Raw genomic sequence first — 17,728 nt, forward strand, 5'->3', positions numbered from 1 at the left:
AAAATAACTAAAAAACCATAAACCCCGAGGGCATCCAAATCCAGATCACTCAAAGGAACAATAAGATAAACCAAACTTCTTGTAATCAACATAAGATATTTAGAAGATTTTGAATGAGTCCATATCTCCATTCGTCTAAATCTATAAGCCTCTTATATCAAGGGTCTAGAGATCATAATTTCTACTACCATACAATAAAATGTCATAAACATACTGATCATTACATAATACCTAACATAGAAATAGCGGTCTATATGACAAATTCCTAATACATGGTTTCATCTATCCCATTCTCAAAACAGATCAAAATTTCCTAAAAGAACACCAGAGATAGCACCTTACTTCCAAAACACCATGATGACTTCATGGATGTCATTAGGATTCTCCACATAGAAGTTCAGAGGGAATTCAAAGTCAAATTTAACCTTGTTGGTTTTCTCTGAATTCAAAGTGCAGAAGTTTATGGCATCAAGATTGTCGAAGACCACTCCAAGTTGAATGTATGCATTGAACAAGTTGAGGTAATTGGTTAACCATGCTCTGCTTTCTTCCACAAAAATTCCTCTCCAGCAAAGGAGAAATTGAATACTTGCCTCCATCTTGGGCCATTCACGGTAAAAGGCATAGTTTTCATGAATTACCAATGAAGGACGATGATAAGTTGTTTCTAATTCGGGGGACCCCAAAGGAAGATTCATAGATTTCTCCAGTAGAGGAATTTGTAATTTTTTCATCTATGCTATTAACTACTTGCTCAAGACCCTTCCTCCATACTGGATCAAAGATGCTGCAACAAAATCTAATAATGGCCCATGCCTCAACCTTTTCTCTTGTCATACAGCCAATGAAAGAGCCAATTATATCACTATTTTTCCTCCATGAAAACTTGTAATCAAAAACCCCTTCACCAATAGCTCTGCTTATAGCAATCCTAGTCATGTCATCCACTAGATTAAGAATTTTGTTCCATCTCTTGGGTTTGACATTACTACAAAATGTCATTGTTCAATTTTTGGAGGCATGATAAATGTTGATGTTCGAATCCATTTTTAGGGTAAGAAATCACCAAATGATAGTGATGGAAGGTAACACCTGAGAAAAGACAAAGGTAGAAGAAGGTCCTAGAAGCACACTCTATCATGACGACAGCTAATGATGTCACCCATATTAATCTAAGCATGGGCGGGCCTTAACTCTTGAATGGTGATAAGGTCACAGATAAAAGGCTAAAACCAGTAGGATAATCAAAGAATTGACCCCATCCACCACCAAATTTGCTAATAATCTGCCTTCTGATTACCTTCCCAAAAAAATGACAAATCCTACTATCTACAAACTGATCAAGAAGTACAAGAACTTCTTCTAGCTTAGAGTTAAGGACCCAATTAGGGGAAGCTCATTTTCTAATTGCATTTAAGATAATCTACGAGTCTCCTTCTATGATAACTTTTGATAAACTTAACTTATGATACAACTGTAGTCCTTGAACCAATGCCTCTAATTCTACCAGATTGTTGGAAGTTAGTTGGATAGACATGGTTTTTTTGGCTACCCAATGACTTGTATCATCATTAATGATGCAACCAATACCTATTGTACCTAGGTTACCTCTAGCAGCACCGTCAAAGTTGAGTTTAGCCCATCCTTTTGAAGGAGGTGACCATCTACATTTTTCTCTTGCCTCCTTACTATTCTTCACATAGAATAAAGGGGGATTAATCAAGTTAGACCAATTCTTTTTCATTTTCCCATTCCAAATAGAGAAGGAGCCTTCTTCTTTCCAGGCATTTCTAAGATGTGAATTAGTTGTTTCAACTATGCTAGCTTCTATTTTTAATATTAGCTCTTTAGGCTTCAATTCTAAGTTATAGAAAATATGTCAATTCCTTTCCTTCCATATTTCCCATGCTAGGATGGAAGGACAAATGTTCCAGAGTTTATTATAAATGCCATTAGCCAAATTAGTAGGCCATCCCTTGAGGAGTTCAGAAAAATATTTTGGGAAAGGCGTTGACCACCCTAACATGTGCCTAAACCATTCCCAGCATCTTTGGGAAAATTGACAGTTAAATAAAAGATGATCAATGTCTTCACAATTTTTTTAACATAATACACATCTAGATGGACCTTGAAAACCAACTTTACGTAACTTGTCTGTATTCAAGATTCTATTTTGGAAAGGCAGCCATAAAAACAATCCTACTTTTGGAAGGCATGCAGAATCCCAATAGAGTTTTAGTGGAATATCCACTTTGTCCCATTTTCTAGAATCTAATAGTGCATTATAACCATTTTTTATGCTATACTTCCCATCATTTGAGGCTTCCCACATAAGTTCATATTTCCTTTCTAATTGCTTAATCCTCCTATCTGCTAATAAATTTTCATAAAGCCTAATCATATCAGCATCCACACCCATCCCATCCAAAGGTTTCCACATCCATTTAGATTCACCTTCTAAAGTAACCACTGCCTTGTAGTCACAAACTCTATTTCCCCATAGATTAATTAATTTTTCTTTGAGATCCTTAGGGAAAGAGCTATGATGTAATGGAGGGTGCCCATCCCAAAAATCTTCCCAAAATAAGGCCTCATCACCCTTACCTACATCCCAAGTTAAATACTTACAAACCAAATGGCAACACTTTATCATAAAGTTCCAACTCTCAAAACCTCTAGGAGGGTTTTTCATCCTAAAAATCGATAGAGGATCATCCACGTCGAGATATTTATTATATAGAATCTTAGCCCATTTATGCTCTCTTTCCTTATAGAGACACCATATTAGTTTGGCACCTAAGGCTTCATTTTGCCATTGTAAATTCTTGATCCTTAACCCACCCAAATCCTTATGTTTACAAATGTTCTCCCATTTGATGAACACCAATTTTTTTTCTTCTTCACAATCCTTCCAAAGAAAATTCCTAAGTTTAGTTTCAAATTTAAGGAGGTTTTTCTTAGATAAAGGGAGACAAGATAGATGCAATATTTCAAGTCTTTCTCTAAGGCAATTCCCAAATACTTACAGGGGAATAAATCTTTTTTGTATCCCATGATCTTGCATATTTGATATTCTATATCAGCTCTTATATTTATAAGATAAATCTTAGATTTGAACTCATTTACTTAATGTCCTGAGGCTTCCGTATAAGCTTTAATGATGGCTTTTAAGCCAAGAGCCTCTTCAACTATACTTTTGCCAGGAAAAATAGTATCGTCAACATATTGTTGATGAGTAATGTTGGGCATATTTCTAGTAACAGTAATGCCTAAAATCTTTTAATTCTTATGTGCATCAACCACAGCCACTGCTCTCCCAAATGCCTCTTCCATGATGATGTAAAGTGAAGGAGATAATGGATCTCCCTGTCTGATACCTCTTGATATATCAAAGAAACTTTCAAACGTTTCGTTAATGAGGATTGAGATTTTGGGAGTGGATATGAATTTGAAAATGAGGTTGATCCATTGATGAGAAAACTTGAAAGCTTCAAGAACCTTACATAGGAACCGCCAATCAACCATCTCGTATGCTTTTTAAATGTCTAGTTTCATGAACATGCATGCCTCTTTGTTCTTACAAGCAGAATGAATTGTCTCTTGAATGGTTATAATGCCATCAAGAATGGATCTACCCAGGACAAATTCTGTTTGTTCCTTCGACACTGTCTTTTGAAGAATACCCTTAAGTCTATTTGCTAAAACCTTACAAAAAACTTTGTAAACAGTGTTACAAAGAGTGATCAATCTGAAGTCTCCTAGGATCTTAGGTTCTAATTTTTTGGGTATCAAAGTGAGAAAGGAATGATTGGTTTTCGATAAAAGAGCACCCCCATTTCTTGAGGCTTCAATCACTTTCCAAAGATCTACACCAATAATATCCCAACATTATTGAAGAAAGAAGACCTAAAAACTATCTGGGCTAGGGGATTTATCCAAATTCATATTAAAGACTATCATCCTAACCTTTACCATAGTGATGGCTTTATTTAGAACCCTATTGTCTTAGGTCGTGACGATTTTTGGATTACTTTGAGAATATTAGCTTGTGATGTTCTATTAGACCCTTCATAATTGTTTAAAATATTTTGAAAGTATTCTATGAAGGTATCTGCAATTTCACTTGGTTTATTAGTTAGGATGCCCAAGTGATTTTTGATACATGATATTTTACTCTTTGATCTCTTATATAAAGTGGAATTGTGGAAGAATTTCATATTTCGATCCCCTTCATCTAACCATCTCTCTCTTGATTTTTGTCTCCAAAAAGTTTCTTCTTTGGATAGTATATCCTCTTGCCTTGCTAATAGTTTATTTTCTAACAAATAGCTATCATTGTTCATACCTTTCCTAATTACTTTTGAATTTAAATCCTTTATTTCTTTTCTATATCTAATTTTTCTTTAAAGATGTTATTGAAGTGTTCCTTATTCCATTTGAGAATTTGTTCCTTAAGCATCTTCATTGTGGCGACAAAAATGAACATCTTTGAGCCTACAAAGTTGTCTTGTGCCCACCATTATTTAATATTATTGATAAAATTGGGCTCTAAAAACCACATTTTCTCACATTTAAATGGGTTCCTAGCAGGTTTATGTGGCTCTAAAAATTCAAATCTCAACGAAAAATGATAAAACCCAACAATTGGCAACATGGAAGACTGAAAATTTAGATTGTTAACATTCATATCACCTTTAATCAAGAATCTATCAAGTTTTTCAGCAATGTAAGCGAAATCTTTATATTATTCCATGTGAAGATCCCATTACTGATCGAAATATCAATCATGTTATGCAAATCACACCATTCTTTGAAGTCTTTGGATGTTTGTGATATTTGTTGACTTCCACCTACTTTTTCATTAATATTTAAAATTGTATTAAAGTCTCCACCTATTAAAATAGACTACCCTTAACATTATTCATAAATAAGCTAATATCTTCCCAAACTGATTTTTTACTGAGACTGCTAATTTGACCATAGACATTAATGAGAATAAACTTAAGATCTGATTTTAAACTCTAGACACTACCACTAATCCAGTTATTACTGATGTTTAAAATATCTATGGAAACCTTCCTAAGGTTCCAAAAGATTCGTAAACCCCCTAAAGCCCCTATTGACTCTTGAAAGACAAAATCTAGAGACCTAACATCTTATCTAATTTAATTCCTTCTAACTTATTTAATTTAGTTTCCTGAATTAAAATAATATCAAATTTAAAGGATTTAAGGTTATGTTTTAATAACATTTTTCTACTAGGAACATTAAGACCCCTAGCATTCCATGTTGTGATCTTCATGCCTCCTCGGGAAGGCACTTCCCCTTCCCATTATTAAATAACTGATCTATCTTTTGTTGTTCTCTTTTGTGCCCATCTACTTCCTTGAGCTCCTTTAAGGATCTTCTTCCTCTTTTACCTTTCACTTTGCCACATCTAGGTGATTTAAGACCTTGGTTCATATGAATCACAAGTTGGTCTAAATTTATTTCTGCATTCTAAACAGTAGTAATCTTATCATAAGAGTTCTTTTTGGCTTCCTCATTATCAAGTTCTCTTAATATCTAATTAATAAGGCCAAAATGCTTCCCTTAATCTGTATCTGATCCTACTTTGTTGTCATTACTCATACCTTTATCCTTCTATTCTGCAACTATTCCTTGCTCTTTTATCTAAGATTGACTCATGTTATTATCCTCATTCTCAATGTTTAATAGATCTCTTCTTAGATCTTCATAAGTGTAATTGTTCCCTCCTAATTTGAGAATTCTCTGAATTAAATTCTCCTTCTAAGCATCAGTGCTTTTATCAATGTTCTCAAAGCTAAAAACTTGAATTAATTCATCAGATAAAAGATTAAGACTATCTTCTTCTGATTTGTTATGCTCATAATCTCCATTGTTAGGTCCAACATACTATCCTTGTTCAATAAATCATGAAATTCCTTTATTAGAGACTTGTCTACTTTCTTTGTATTCATTTCCTTATCCTTTTGGTTGCTGACTAGGGTAAATGGTGAGTTTATTGAGGCTACTGGAGTTTGCCAAAACTTGTATAAGCTATTAGTAACCGGAGTTACTACTTTGTCATCTAGCTTCTGCAACTGATTATGTTCCATTTTGCTCTTTTCCTTTTAGATTTTATATTCCTCTTCATTTTTTGCATTTGAATCAAATAACAAAGAATTCTCTATCTCCTCTATATTACCCTCTTTATTGTCCCATGCAGCCTCTGCTTGCTATAATGTTGAAATCACTCTATGTTTGGCACCTTCACTTTTAGGACTTAACTTAAACTCTCAAGGCACATTATTAAGTGGGGATTCTATATCCTTATGCTTGGCTATAGTGGGGTTGAATTTTTCCCTTTCCTTTTCTTTATATATCAATTGTTCCTGCAGATGTTAAGATTCTCTATCTCCACTAGTTTCCCTAACTGTGCGATCTTCTACTATCTTATTCTATCCCATACTACTTTTTGATGTTTTTTCCTTTCCTTTAGGTCTCTGTTTCCTAATAGAATTATCATCATTTGTCAATTCTTGTTTCTCCTTATGATCAGCCACTATGACTGATTTATGCTTAACTTTGTCTATTGGAGAGTCACCTGTCCTTCCACTAGCTGTCCTTTCCATGCAAAAAGGTTCTATATGGAACTCAAATTTCTCATGAGAGATTGTGGAAATGTTCTAGTCTAAATTTCATTGACTCATTCTCTTATTCTTGCTTCTCATCATTGGGAACTTTATGTTGAAATCTGATGTGAGAGGCAATGTTTTGAATCTAATTTTATTATTGTCTTCTAACCTTATAATTTTTGTTATTTTACCTTCACAAGATTTCAATTTAAGATCATAAGTAGCTTTGTTTGTTATTAATTTCCTCTATATCTATGTTGACTAATTAAACTTGGATTTGATAAGCATTTTCACATTATTGTAGTATTGAAAGGTGGAATCAATACTTATTAACTCTCCCAAAGCAGATCCTATAGACCTAAGTATCTCTATTTGGAGAAGCTCTAAAGGTAAAGATTGAATATTAAACCAAGTTGGTATCATAAAATCTAAACCTTCTTCTCTAAAATCAGGGGTCCATTCTACAAATTTAACAACATGACCTTTAAAGAAACACTCAGACACTAAAATAAATTATTTTTCACAAATTCATCCAAACAATGTAGATAGAGAATTTTGTCTGAAAAGTGAGAGATACTTACTTGTTCATTGCAATATTCTTCCAGCTAGTCAGAGAGAAGAGGAAAAACTCTTTATACTTCAGCTCGGATACCACTGAGCTATCCCCGACAGGATGATTGACTCTTTAAGCACCAAAATCTTAAAACTTCAAGGGTTTGACATTTCGTCAAACAGTTGGCAAGCAAGGTTGACATTTCGTTAAACAGTTAGCTGACTAGCTCTGATACTACTGTAGCGACCCTTACTCTAAGGGTTGTCCAAACGGACTTTGGCAATTTGTTAATTACTCAGTATGCAACTATTAATGTGGGAAGATATAATGATTGTAACAAATTACCAAGTAAACGGGTGAACTAGTGCAGAAGATACCAACAATATTTGGGAAAGAAATTTACTGTTATTAGCATTTGATTTTTATAGGCTTTAATAGAAATAGCAATTATTGCAATGTGCACACAACAAGTAGAGTAATCACAATAGTTTCTTCAAATATCAATGTGCAAAGAAGTCGGAACCTGGATCACCAAGAGTCGCCAAACTATTGCTGAGTAGTTAGTAGATATTGGCTCCAAGCAATGCTCAGTTTCTACTACGGAATTAAACAATGCGCTGAACCAGTATTTTTGAACTGGTACGACTTCATCCTTAGTTCGATGGCTTGCGAGTTTGTTCCCCTATTTCTTGCTCCACGGAAGCACTGCTATATAGGAGGCTGGCCTTAGGAAAACTGTTCTGCGATTTTATGAATCGCCACCTATTCCCTCTGCTTGCGGTAATACTGAGACAGAAATCAGTAAACAAACCTTGTATATATATTTCGACCCGTGTCCAATCACTGTTTTTGCTACTCCTTCGGTCTTGTCCCAAATTAATGCATCTTCAATAATTAATATGGATCGACCCTAATATACACTTCAAGTGCGGCAGTCTCCGTCTAGTGATCCGACCTTAGGCCCATATCTCTGCACTGATGTGATGACTGGAGTTCATCTTCAATACAAATGCCCAAGTTGTATCTCGTGCCCTGATTCGCACCCAGATTTATTTGATATCGCCACAGAATTTCAAGCACTTAGAGTGATGAAGCCGTCTGGATTTGCCAATATGGGTCACTTGAAGTGCTGGCTATGCTATCCTCCGGCAATCCAAGATGAATGTGGGTGGTCTTTGGGCAGAGTAATTCTACTCCAGCTGGAGTTCCACCTTAACCTCTGCCCGGTATAATACAATCACCCGCCAAACTTCAAACTTGCGGTACCACGTTGGTCTTAATGTTGATTGTGTTATAATGAGGGAGGCCGCCCTGCCGGATGTCAAAGCTCTTACATGCTCTGCAACTTCTTCCCTATTCTGTCCAATACAGCCATTGATCCTGTGAACCTTGTGAATAGATTATATCTTCGAATCTCAATACTCAAAGTGATCCTCAAAACTCAATCTTCCAAACTTGGCCCTAAGCCACAAATAGTCACCTTGATGAAATGACTGGATGTCACCTCCAATCTGCAATAATTCAGATGATATTTCACACCTTCAAAATTGCGTACCTATTGAGAGTTATCGTTCTCAATGGCCAACTGTGACAATTGTGAAAACCCTAGGTTCCATAATGCACCTGTGATTGAATCGCAATCTGAAAAATCAAAGAGAGATAATCAACTGCCTGATTCGAATGGAGCCCCGGGGTGCCTATTTATTCTTTTCTCTCCATCCTCTCCAGAGACTTCTAGAACAATTTTTGATCTTATCCCTCAAGTGACTTTATTAAATATTTCTATAATCCAAGTCACTTTATTAAATATAAAGTTATCTTTTAATATTTATTTATTTAATTAAAATAATTAATTAGTTGTCCTTGGACAACCAGATTAATTAAATTAATTAAATCGAACTGTCACCAAAAATGGGGACATGACAGTCCGCCCTTCCTGAAATTGCTTGTCCCCAAGCAATGGTTGAACCATAAACCAATCAATATGCCTGGATCCTAGATGTAAATCCGTATATCATCCCAATCCTCATCATACTCCCGTGGAGAAATCATCAATACCAGTAGCTGAGAAACTGTACTCAACATCCAAACAACTGACAACTCTGATGAAATCATCTATAAACCAACTGTAGATGGCGATAGAAGAAACCTTTCTATAGATCTCAACCCAACTGAAACATCAACTCCATCAAAATTCAAACCCCTGTCAAAATGACACCTGCACCCAACTGCACTGTAGATATGACAACAGCCATAGGTGCCTGAATCACTGCCATCAAATCCAATCTCTGAAAAACTACTCCGGGTGTGTCGATGCTGCAGGCTGAGTAACTTGCTACTACCAATTTTATTTTTGAAAGATGGTGCCAATCTATCCCCTAATGGATGGTAAGAAACTAGAACCAATCTACATCTGCGTGAAATAAAATCTTCTATCTCTGTGTCAAAAGAAAAATGATGAGCGTACCCTACCGTATAATGTCGGTAAGAACCTCCACATTCTGCTGCTGGCTCATCATCACTAAATTGGGAATCAACAGATGGCTCCATTTTCTGACTCCAAGTGACTGTAGGCTGGATAGGATCCCGTGCATTCTGCTCAACAAATCCTTCCTCGAGATCCCTGTGAGGTAGCATAGTAGCAAGGACCCCTATAATCTTCTCAACCAATCTGCAAATAACACTAGTATCTTGGATGAGAACACCTTCTGTCACTTTATACGAGTCCAAATGAACACATCACTATCCAGCAAATACTCCATGAACGGTTCAGTGCATTAAAAATTATATGAGGAAACATTAACATACTCCCCTTTACACCACAACTGGTCCTCCTGTAAGGGTGGCATACTCAACTGTACCACACTATCAACTATCTGAGAAGAATCAATCTAGAAACTTGACTCTACCGGTATCCCAAACTCATTAAGACCAACTTCTTCCAAACCCTGAACATGTGTGTCAGTCCCAACAACATGCTCCTCAGTAACGACTGCAGGAGTATACTCACCACCAACCACCTCAATAGACAAATGAACTGGGTCTGGGGCCGGTTTTGATTGCAAATCCTCCAACTCCACGGTCACCTTCTTTAACTGAAGTTGCGACTTTTGTAGATCTCACTGTGTGTCCTCTAAAACCTCAGTAGTTGCTATGAGCTCCTGGGAAAGCTCACTCACCTCCTCTTCACGATCCAAGAGTGCCTCATAGGCTGTACTTCCCCACTCAACCAAGTGATCACGATCGGCTACCAATCGTAAATAATCCTGCTTCAAAATTCGAACAGCTTCACGCAAGGCATGAATCTCTGCCAAAGAAAAGTAACCACCGCTGGACTCATCTGTCATAGAAGAACCCCAACCAGTAACAGCCAACAACTGACGAGCAGTATCAAAGTGCTCACAAGCGATAGTAATGTCTTGCTCGCTAACTTTCAATTGGCTAATCACATGATGGCTCTGGCTGAACTGTCTTCCACAAACCTTCTCTGTCACATTGTCTAAAGGATTATCTTCAAGGTTACTGGTTTCTAGAATATTGTCATCCATATCTTGCGAATCCTTTCCAAAACTCATATCCTCATCTGGAGTGTCAAAATCTATAGTTCTGCTGTCAAGCTCTTCTGTACCTAAAGAAACTGTCAAGGAGGTTGAATCTTCAAAACTGTCCACTTCATCCTCCTGGATGTTATCAATGCCGAAACGATCCTGGGACTCATCAATATACCCTGTCAAATATGAAAAATCTTCAACACCTTTTAGCAAGAATGGTCGTTTGCATATATGAACCAAACCTAATATCGGTGTATAAAAACTAATACCAACATCGGATGTTCTGCTGGCACAAGGAAAAACAACACCGTATACTCTGTTGATCAAATCCATGATAGCATCCAAATAATCATGGCTACCATAAAGTGCTCTCCAGTCAACTAAATCCCAAATGCTGCTAAAACATTCTCGAGTCCATATCTATGAACAAGGGGCAGCTGGTAACTCAAGCAAACTCCTTACCTGAGTAATGTGACCAACTGGCTCTACGAACCCGTCTGGCCTTGTCCGTGTATCCTGGATGTGAATGCTAGATGAATGCGCAACATTATCAGCAACCACATATGACCCATCAAATGTAGAAAGTTGAGTGTCAGACGTGCCAGATGAAATTAAGCTTAACTCCATGCCATGCTCATTCCCATGTTTCTCCCAGTCCAGTAATGCCAAAGTTGCTCGAGTGTCTTCAAGCTCGCAAGAAAGCTTGACAACTTCCTCCTCCTTCCTCCTCAAGGCATCTGAATAATCTTTGGTAAGGCTAAGAAGATGGTCACGATCTGATAGAAGATGTAAATAGCTCAACTTCGTCTTTCCCATTCCTTCACCAATTACATGTAAGTCACAACAAGAAGATTTTGCCTGAACTCCCTTATGTCTTCCTTGTAACTGAATCATCTGGATGTACTCTTCTAACATCTCCCGCATCCTGTCATGATGAGATAAAGAAGTCACAACACTATCTTTGCTCACCTTCAGCTGGCTGGACAAATCTTGTGAAGTACTACCAGTTTCATCCTTATGTGACGAAGCATCTAACTGAGCCTGGTATTCTCTCTTAGCAAAATCATGGATACTCACTGTTTGCTCAACTTTGCTTGGTATCTCATCATCATGCATAATGATATCTTCATCATCATCTGAACTCACTTCACTGTCATTGCTTGTCAGAACCAAACTACCCTGAGTACCTGAGACATCACCCTTGGGAAACTCGTATTCAACTGTCTCAACTTGAGTGTCAAGTTGACAGTTACTATCCATCAGCGTAATATCCTTCACCACTTCTTCCTGTGACCGAATTGAAACCTCTGACCGGTTGCACACTTGTTTCTCGAACTCCTCATTAAGGTTCCTAGTAACATCTCTCATTGTATCAGTCAACGCTTTGTGAGAAGATTTGCCAAAACGAAATCCAGTTGATTTATTCACCTTAGCTGGGACGGACAGCCTGTCAATCATACTGTGGTGCTTAACCAACAGTTCAAACATGTTATGTCTGATTTTTCTGAGCTCATCCTGAATGTCTGAATAGTCCTCCTTTCCACAATTCCGACTCTAAATACTGTGTCTATTACTTGTCTGAGATTGTGTCCTTGGAGACTTTGTGTTGTACCTGTACATCTTGGTTGAAGTAGAGTGCTGATCACTCATGTAAGTCGGTTCTCACCCCACAGGATGGCAAGAAAACCGCTCTGATACCACTGAAATAACCCTGACAGGTTATTGCTTACTCCAGCACCAAAAAAAAACTCTTTATACTTCAGCTCGGATACCACTGAGCTATCCCCGACAGGATGATTGACTCTTTAAGCACCAAAATCTTAAAACTTCAAGGGTTTGACATTTCGTCAAACAGTTGGCAAGCAAGGTTGACATTCCGTTAAATAGTTAGCTGACTAGCTCTGATACTACTGTAGCGACCCTTACTCTAAGGGTTGTCCAAACGGACTTTGGCAATTTGTTAATTACTCAGTATGCAACTATTAATGTGGGAAGATATAATGATTGTAACAAATTACCAAGTAAACGGGTGAACTAGTGTAGAAGATACCAACAATATTTGGGAAAGAAATTTACTGTTATTAGCATTTGATTTTTATAGGCTTTAATAGAAATAGCTATTATTGCAATGTGCACACAACAAGTAGAGTAATCACAATAGTTTCTTCAAATATCAATGTGCAAAGAAGTCGGAACCTGGATCACCAAGAGTCGCCAAACTATTGTTGAGTAGTTAGTAGATATTGGCTCCAAGCAATGCTCAGTTTCTACTACGGAATTAAACAATGCGCTGAACCAGTATTTTTGAACTGGTACGACTTCATCCTTAGTTCGACGGCTTGCGAGTTTGTTCCCCTATTTCTTGCTCCGCGGAAGCACTGCTATATAGGAGGCTGGCCTTAGGAAAACTGTTCTGCAATTTTATGAATTGCCACCTATTCCCTCTGCTTGCGGTAATACTGAGACAGAAATCAGTAAACAAACCTTGTATATATATTTCGACCCGTTTCCAATCACTGTTTCTGCTACTCCTTCGGTCTTGTCCCAAATTAATGCGTCTTCAATAATTAATATGGATCGACCCTAATATACACTTCAAGTGCGGCAGTCTCCGTCTAGTGATCCGACCTTAGGCCCATATCTCTGCGCTGATGTGATGACTGGAGTTCATCTTCAATACAAATGCCCAAGTTTTATCTCGTGCCCTGATTCGCGCCCAGATTTATTTGATATCGCCATAGAATTTCAAGCACTCAGAGTGATGAAGCCATGTGGATTTGCCAATACGGGTCACTTGAAGTGTTGGCTATGCTATCCTCCGGCAGTCTAAGATGAATGTGGGTGGTCTTTGGGCAGAGTGATTCTACTCCAGCTCGAGTTCCACCTTAACCTCTGCTCGGTATAATACAATCACCCGCCAAACTTCAAACTTGCGGTACCACGCTGGTCTTAATGTTGATTGCGTTATAATGAGGGAGGTCGCCCTGCCGGATGTCAAAGCTCTTACATGCTCTGCAACTTCTTCCCTATTCTGTCCAATAAAGCCATTGATCCTGTGAACCTTGTGAATAGATTATATCTTCGAATCTCAATACTCAAAGTGATCCTCAAAACTCAATCTTCCAAACTTGGCCCTAAGCCACAAATAGTCGCCCTGATGAAATGACTAGATGTCACCTCCAATCTGCAATAATTCAGATGATATTTCACACCTTCAAAATTGCGTACCTATTGAGAGTTATCGTTCTCAATGGCCAACTGTGACAATTGCAAAAACCCTAGGTTCCACAATGCACCTGTGATTGAATCACAATCTGAAAAATCAAAGAGAGATAATCAACTGCCTGATTCGAATGGAGCCCCGGGGTGCCTATTTATTCTTTTCTCTCCATCCTCTCCAGAGACTTCTAGAACAATTTTTGATCTTATCCCTCAAGTGACTTTATTAAATATTTTTATAATCCAAGTCACTTTATTAAATATAAAGTTATCTTTTAATAATTATTTATTTAATTAAAATAATTAATTAGTCGTCCTTGGACAACCAGATTAATTAAATTAATTAAATCGAACTGTCACCAAAAATGGGGACATGACAGAAAAGTGAGAGATACTTACTTGTTCATTGCAATATTCTTCCAGCTAGTCAGAGAGAAGAGGAAAATCCTTCTTAGGGCCATTCCATATTGCGAAGATTCCTAACTTTTGATATTCAAGCCAAGTATCTTCAACTTCCTTATTAGAAATAATAATAGCATTTTCTTCAGGTTTTGACGAAGACTAGGGACCATGATGTTTCTTGGGTTTTGAAGAAAGAGTAACCTCAGTCGCAGCGCAACAATGTAGAGGAATATATGAGCTTAGGGAAGCGATAGCAGATGAAGCATTAATCTTTATCCTATTGGAGTGATGCTGGTCAAAAGATGAATGCAAATCTAAACTTATTGGTTTTGGGAAATCTCGCAAAAATTATGGCGGGCATACTTGGTCAAATTGAAAACCCTAAACTAGTTTTCCAAGCTATCAATGGTAAAGAATGCATGGGTCTGAAACTACCTGATGAGCCTGAGTGATTTGAAGAAATTTCATCCCTGGAGTGCTTGAACTTAGTCGAATATGTTATCTACCCATTTAATGCCTTTTGTTGCAAGCATGCACTATGTTGACTCTGATGGCTTTGGTTTTCATTTTCTTTGAATTTCTCCAAGATGGAGAATCTGTTGGTCATTTTGATTGCATAATTGGATTTTGTCGAATCATGGAGAGTCGAAGAAAATTGTGGTCTAGTCTAGACCTTAGTGTATGCTCGTGAATTGCTCCTAGTCAAGTGAATTGACCTAGGGTTTTTATTTCTTTGATACGATGGCTACTCTGCTTCTTTTGCTAATCTGTAGGTGTTTGCCATTTTTCTATATGTTTTTCAAATAGAAAAGTATTATATTTGATTTGATCTTTATATAATCCATTTTTATGCATTTATTTTTGGTTAGTTATAAAGTTTTATTAGTATTTCTACCATTCCAATAATTTTTTTAAGAAATTATTATCACTAACTTTAATATTAAAAATATATTATTTGATTTGAAATAGTTTTTTTTGCCATGATTTTCAAAATCCTACTCGTTCAAGTATGCTAGCATGTTATCTTCTTAAGATTTAAAAATATCCATTTAAAATATGTTTTCCTATTGATATTAAAACATATTCAATTAAAGTTATATATGTTAGGTACAAATATATTTATTTAAACCATGTTTCCTTATTGCTCACATATGTATTTAAAGTATATGGTGGAAGGATGCTCCACTAGAGATAGGAACCAAAATGTTTCAGTTTCACAAGAAAATGCAGTATGTCAAATGGCTTATCAAGATTTGGAATAAACATATTTTTAAAAATATTTTTGAGGAGAAAAAGGTGGTAGAAGAAAAACTAGCTGAGATTAATGAACATATTTTACTCCATGGTTTAAATGCTAATATGCATTCAAGATAGAAGAATTTGAAAGAGGAGTGGTCTGAATTATGTAAGCGAGAAGAAGAGTATTGGAGACAAAAGTCTAGAGAATTGTGGCTTCAACAAGGGGACCAAAATGCCAAGTTTTTTCATACATCTACCAAAAAAAGAAGGCTAATAACACAATCTTTACAATTCATGACCATCTAGGAAATTTGATTTCTGATGCGAAGGGCATTCAAATTGAGAGTGTAAGGTTCTTCTCTAATCTTCTTTCCCCTCAATTGCAGGATCCCCCCTCTTCCCACCTTGTGGATGAGATCTTGGATTCCATTCCTTCTTTGATTACGTAACAAGACAATTTCATTCTTATGGCCCCTTTTACTCTTTCTGAGATTCATGGTGTAGTGTTTTCTATGCCTGCTGACAAGGCACCAGGCCCTAATAGGTTCACTGCATTATTTATTCAAAAATGTTGGGATGTAATTTGTTTTGAATTACGTGAGGCTCTTGAAGAAACTAGGAAAAATGTTTCCATTTTGAAGAACTTTAATACCACCAATATTGCTCTCATCCCTATTCTTTAGTTGATTTTCATCCTATTTCTTTATGTAAGATTATCTATAAGATTATCACAAAGGCTATTTATTTGCGACTTAAGCCCATTATTTCAAAAATTATATAAAAAAAAAAGGTGGTTTTGTTCCTAGTCAAGAAACAACTGAGGGAGCTATAAAAGCCCATGAGACCATTCATTCCATCAAAAAACATAATATTTCAACCTTCGTTGTCAAATTAGATATGATGAAGGCTTACTATAAATTGAATTGGTCTTTTCTTCTTCTAGTCCTTCATCAGTTTGGTTTTGCTTCTATGTGGTTTAAATCGATTAAAGTTTGCATTTTAAGTGCAAATTTTTCTATTCTCATTAATGGTGCACTAGTAGGTTTCTTTGCCTCTTCCCATGGAGTTTGTCAAGGTGACCCTCTTTCTCCATTCTTGTTTATCATTATGGCAAAGGCCCTCAGCAAACTTATTAACTCTTTTAATAAAAATGGGTTGTGGAAAGGTACCAATATTATAAGTACATCTTTGTCCATAACCCATTCTATTTTTGTTGATGATACATTACTTTTTAGATCATCTACATATCAAGAAGCATAGAGTATGAAGAAAACCATTTACCTATATACACAAGTTTCTGGTCAATGTATCAATGCAACTAAATCTAAAATTTATCTTTTTAATACATCCCAATTGGTTTCTCAAAGAATAATCCGTCTTCTTGGTTTTACCCATGATCATTTACCTTCTACTTATCTTGGTGTTCCCTTTTTTATGGGATTAAACAAACCCTCTTATTAGAAATTTGTGATTGATCATATCAATAATAGAATTAGTGCTTGGAAGGTTTGTTGGTTATCCCTCTTAGGTAGAATTTTGCTTATCAAAACTGTTTCGGCCATTCCTAACTATTACTTCTCCATTCTACAAGCCCCCAAAGGTATCACTCTCAAATTAAAACTTTAATCCGCACCTTTCTTTGGTCCGATAATATGAATGATCAGAAGAAAATATGGCTAATTTATATCCATGCCATGTCAACCTCTTATAGAACAGGAAGTGTCGAACATCCCAACATTACCAATAGGAATAGGCTTTTGGTGCTAAACTTGTTTGGCAAATGTATGAAAAATCCTCTGCCAAATGGGGTCGCCTTTTGCAAGAGAAATATTTAGATAGCTTGGAACCTTCCAAAGTTCTTACTATGCTAGACCTGCTAAAGGGGTTTGTCACTTGGGATTTCAAGATGGCTTTTCAAGAAGTTATTACTTCAATCATATCATGGCAAGTGAACAACAGGGATACTGTCAATTTTTGGTTTGATTCATGGAATGGGTTCCACCCCTCCCCCCCTTGCCACTATTGATTCTCTGGAGGATTTTTCAATCATAGTCATTCAAGCTTGGGGGACATCCTTTTCTACATGTCTCAATTGTTCATAGGTTCACAGGGCTAGTCATTTGGCA

This window comes from Cupressus sempervirens, chromosome 10 (genome assembly GCF_028749045.1).
Source record: "Cupressus sempervirens isolate cs-2001-9-10 chromosome 10, ASM2874904v1, whole genome shotgun sequence".
NCBI lineage: Eukaryota > Viridiplantae > Streptophyta > Pinopsida > Cupressales > Cupressaceae > Cupressus > Cupressus sempervirens.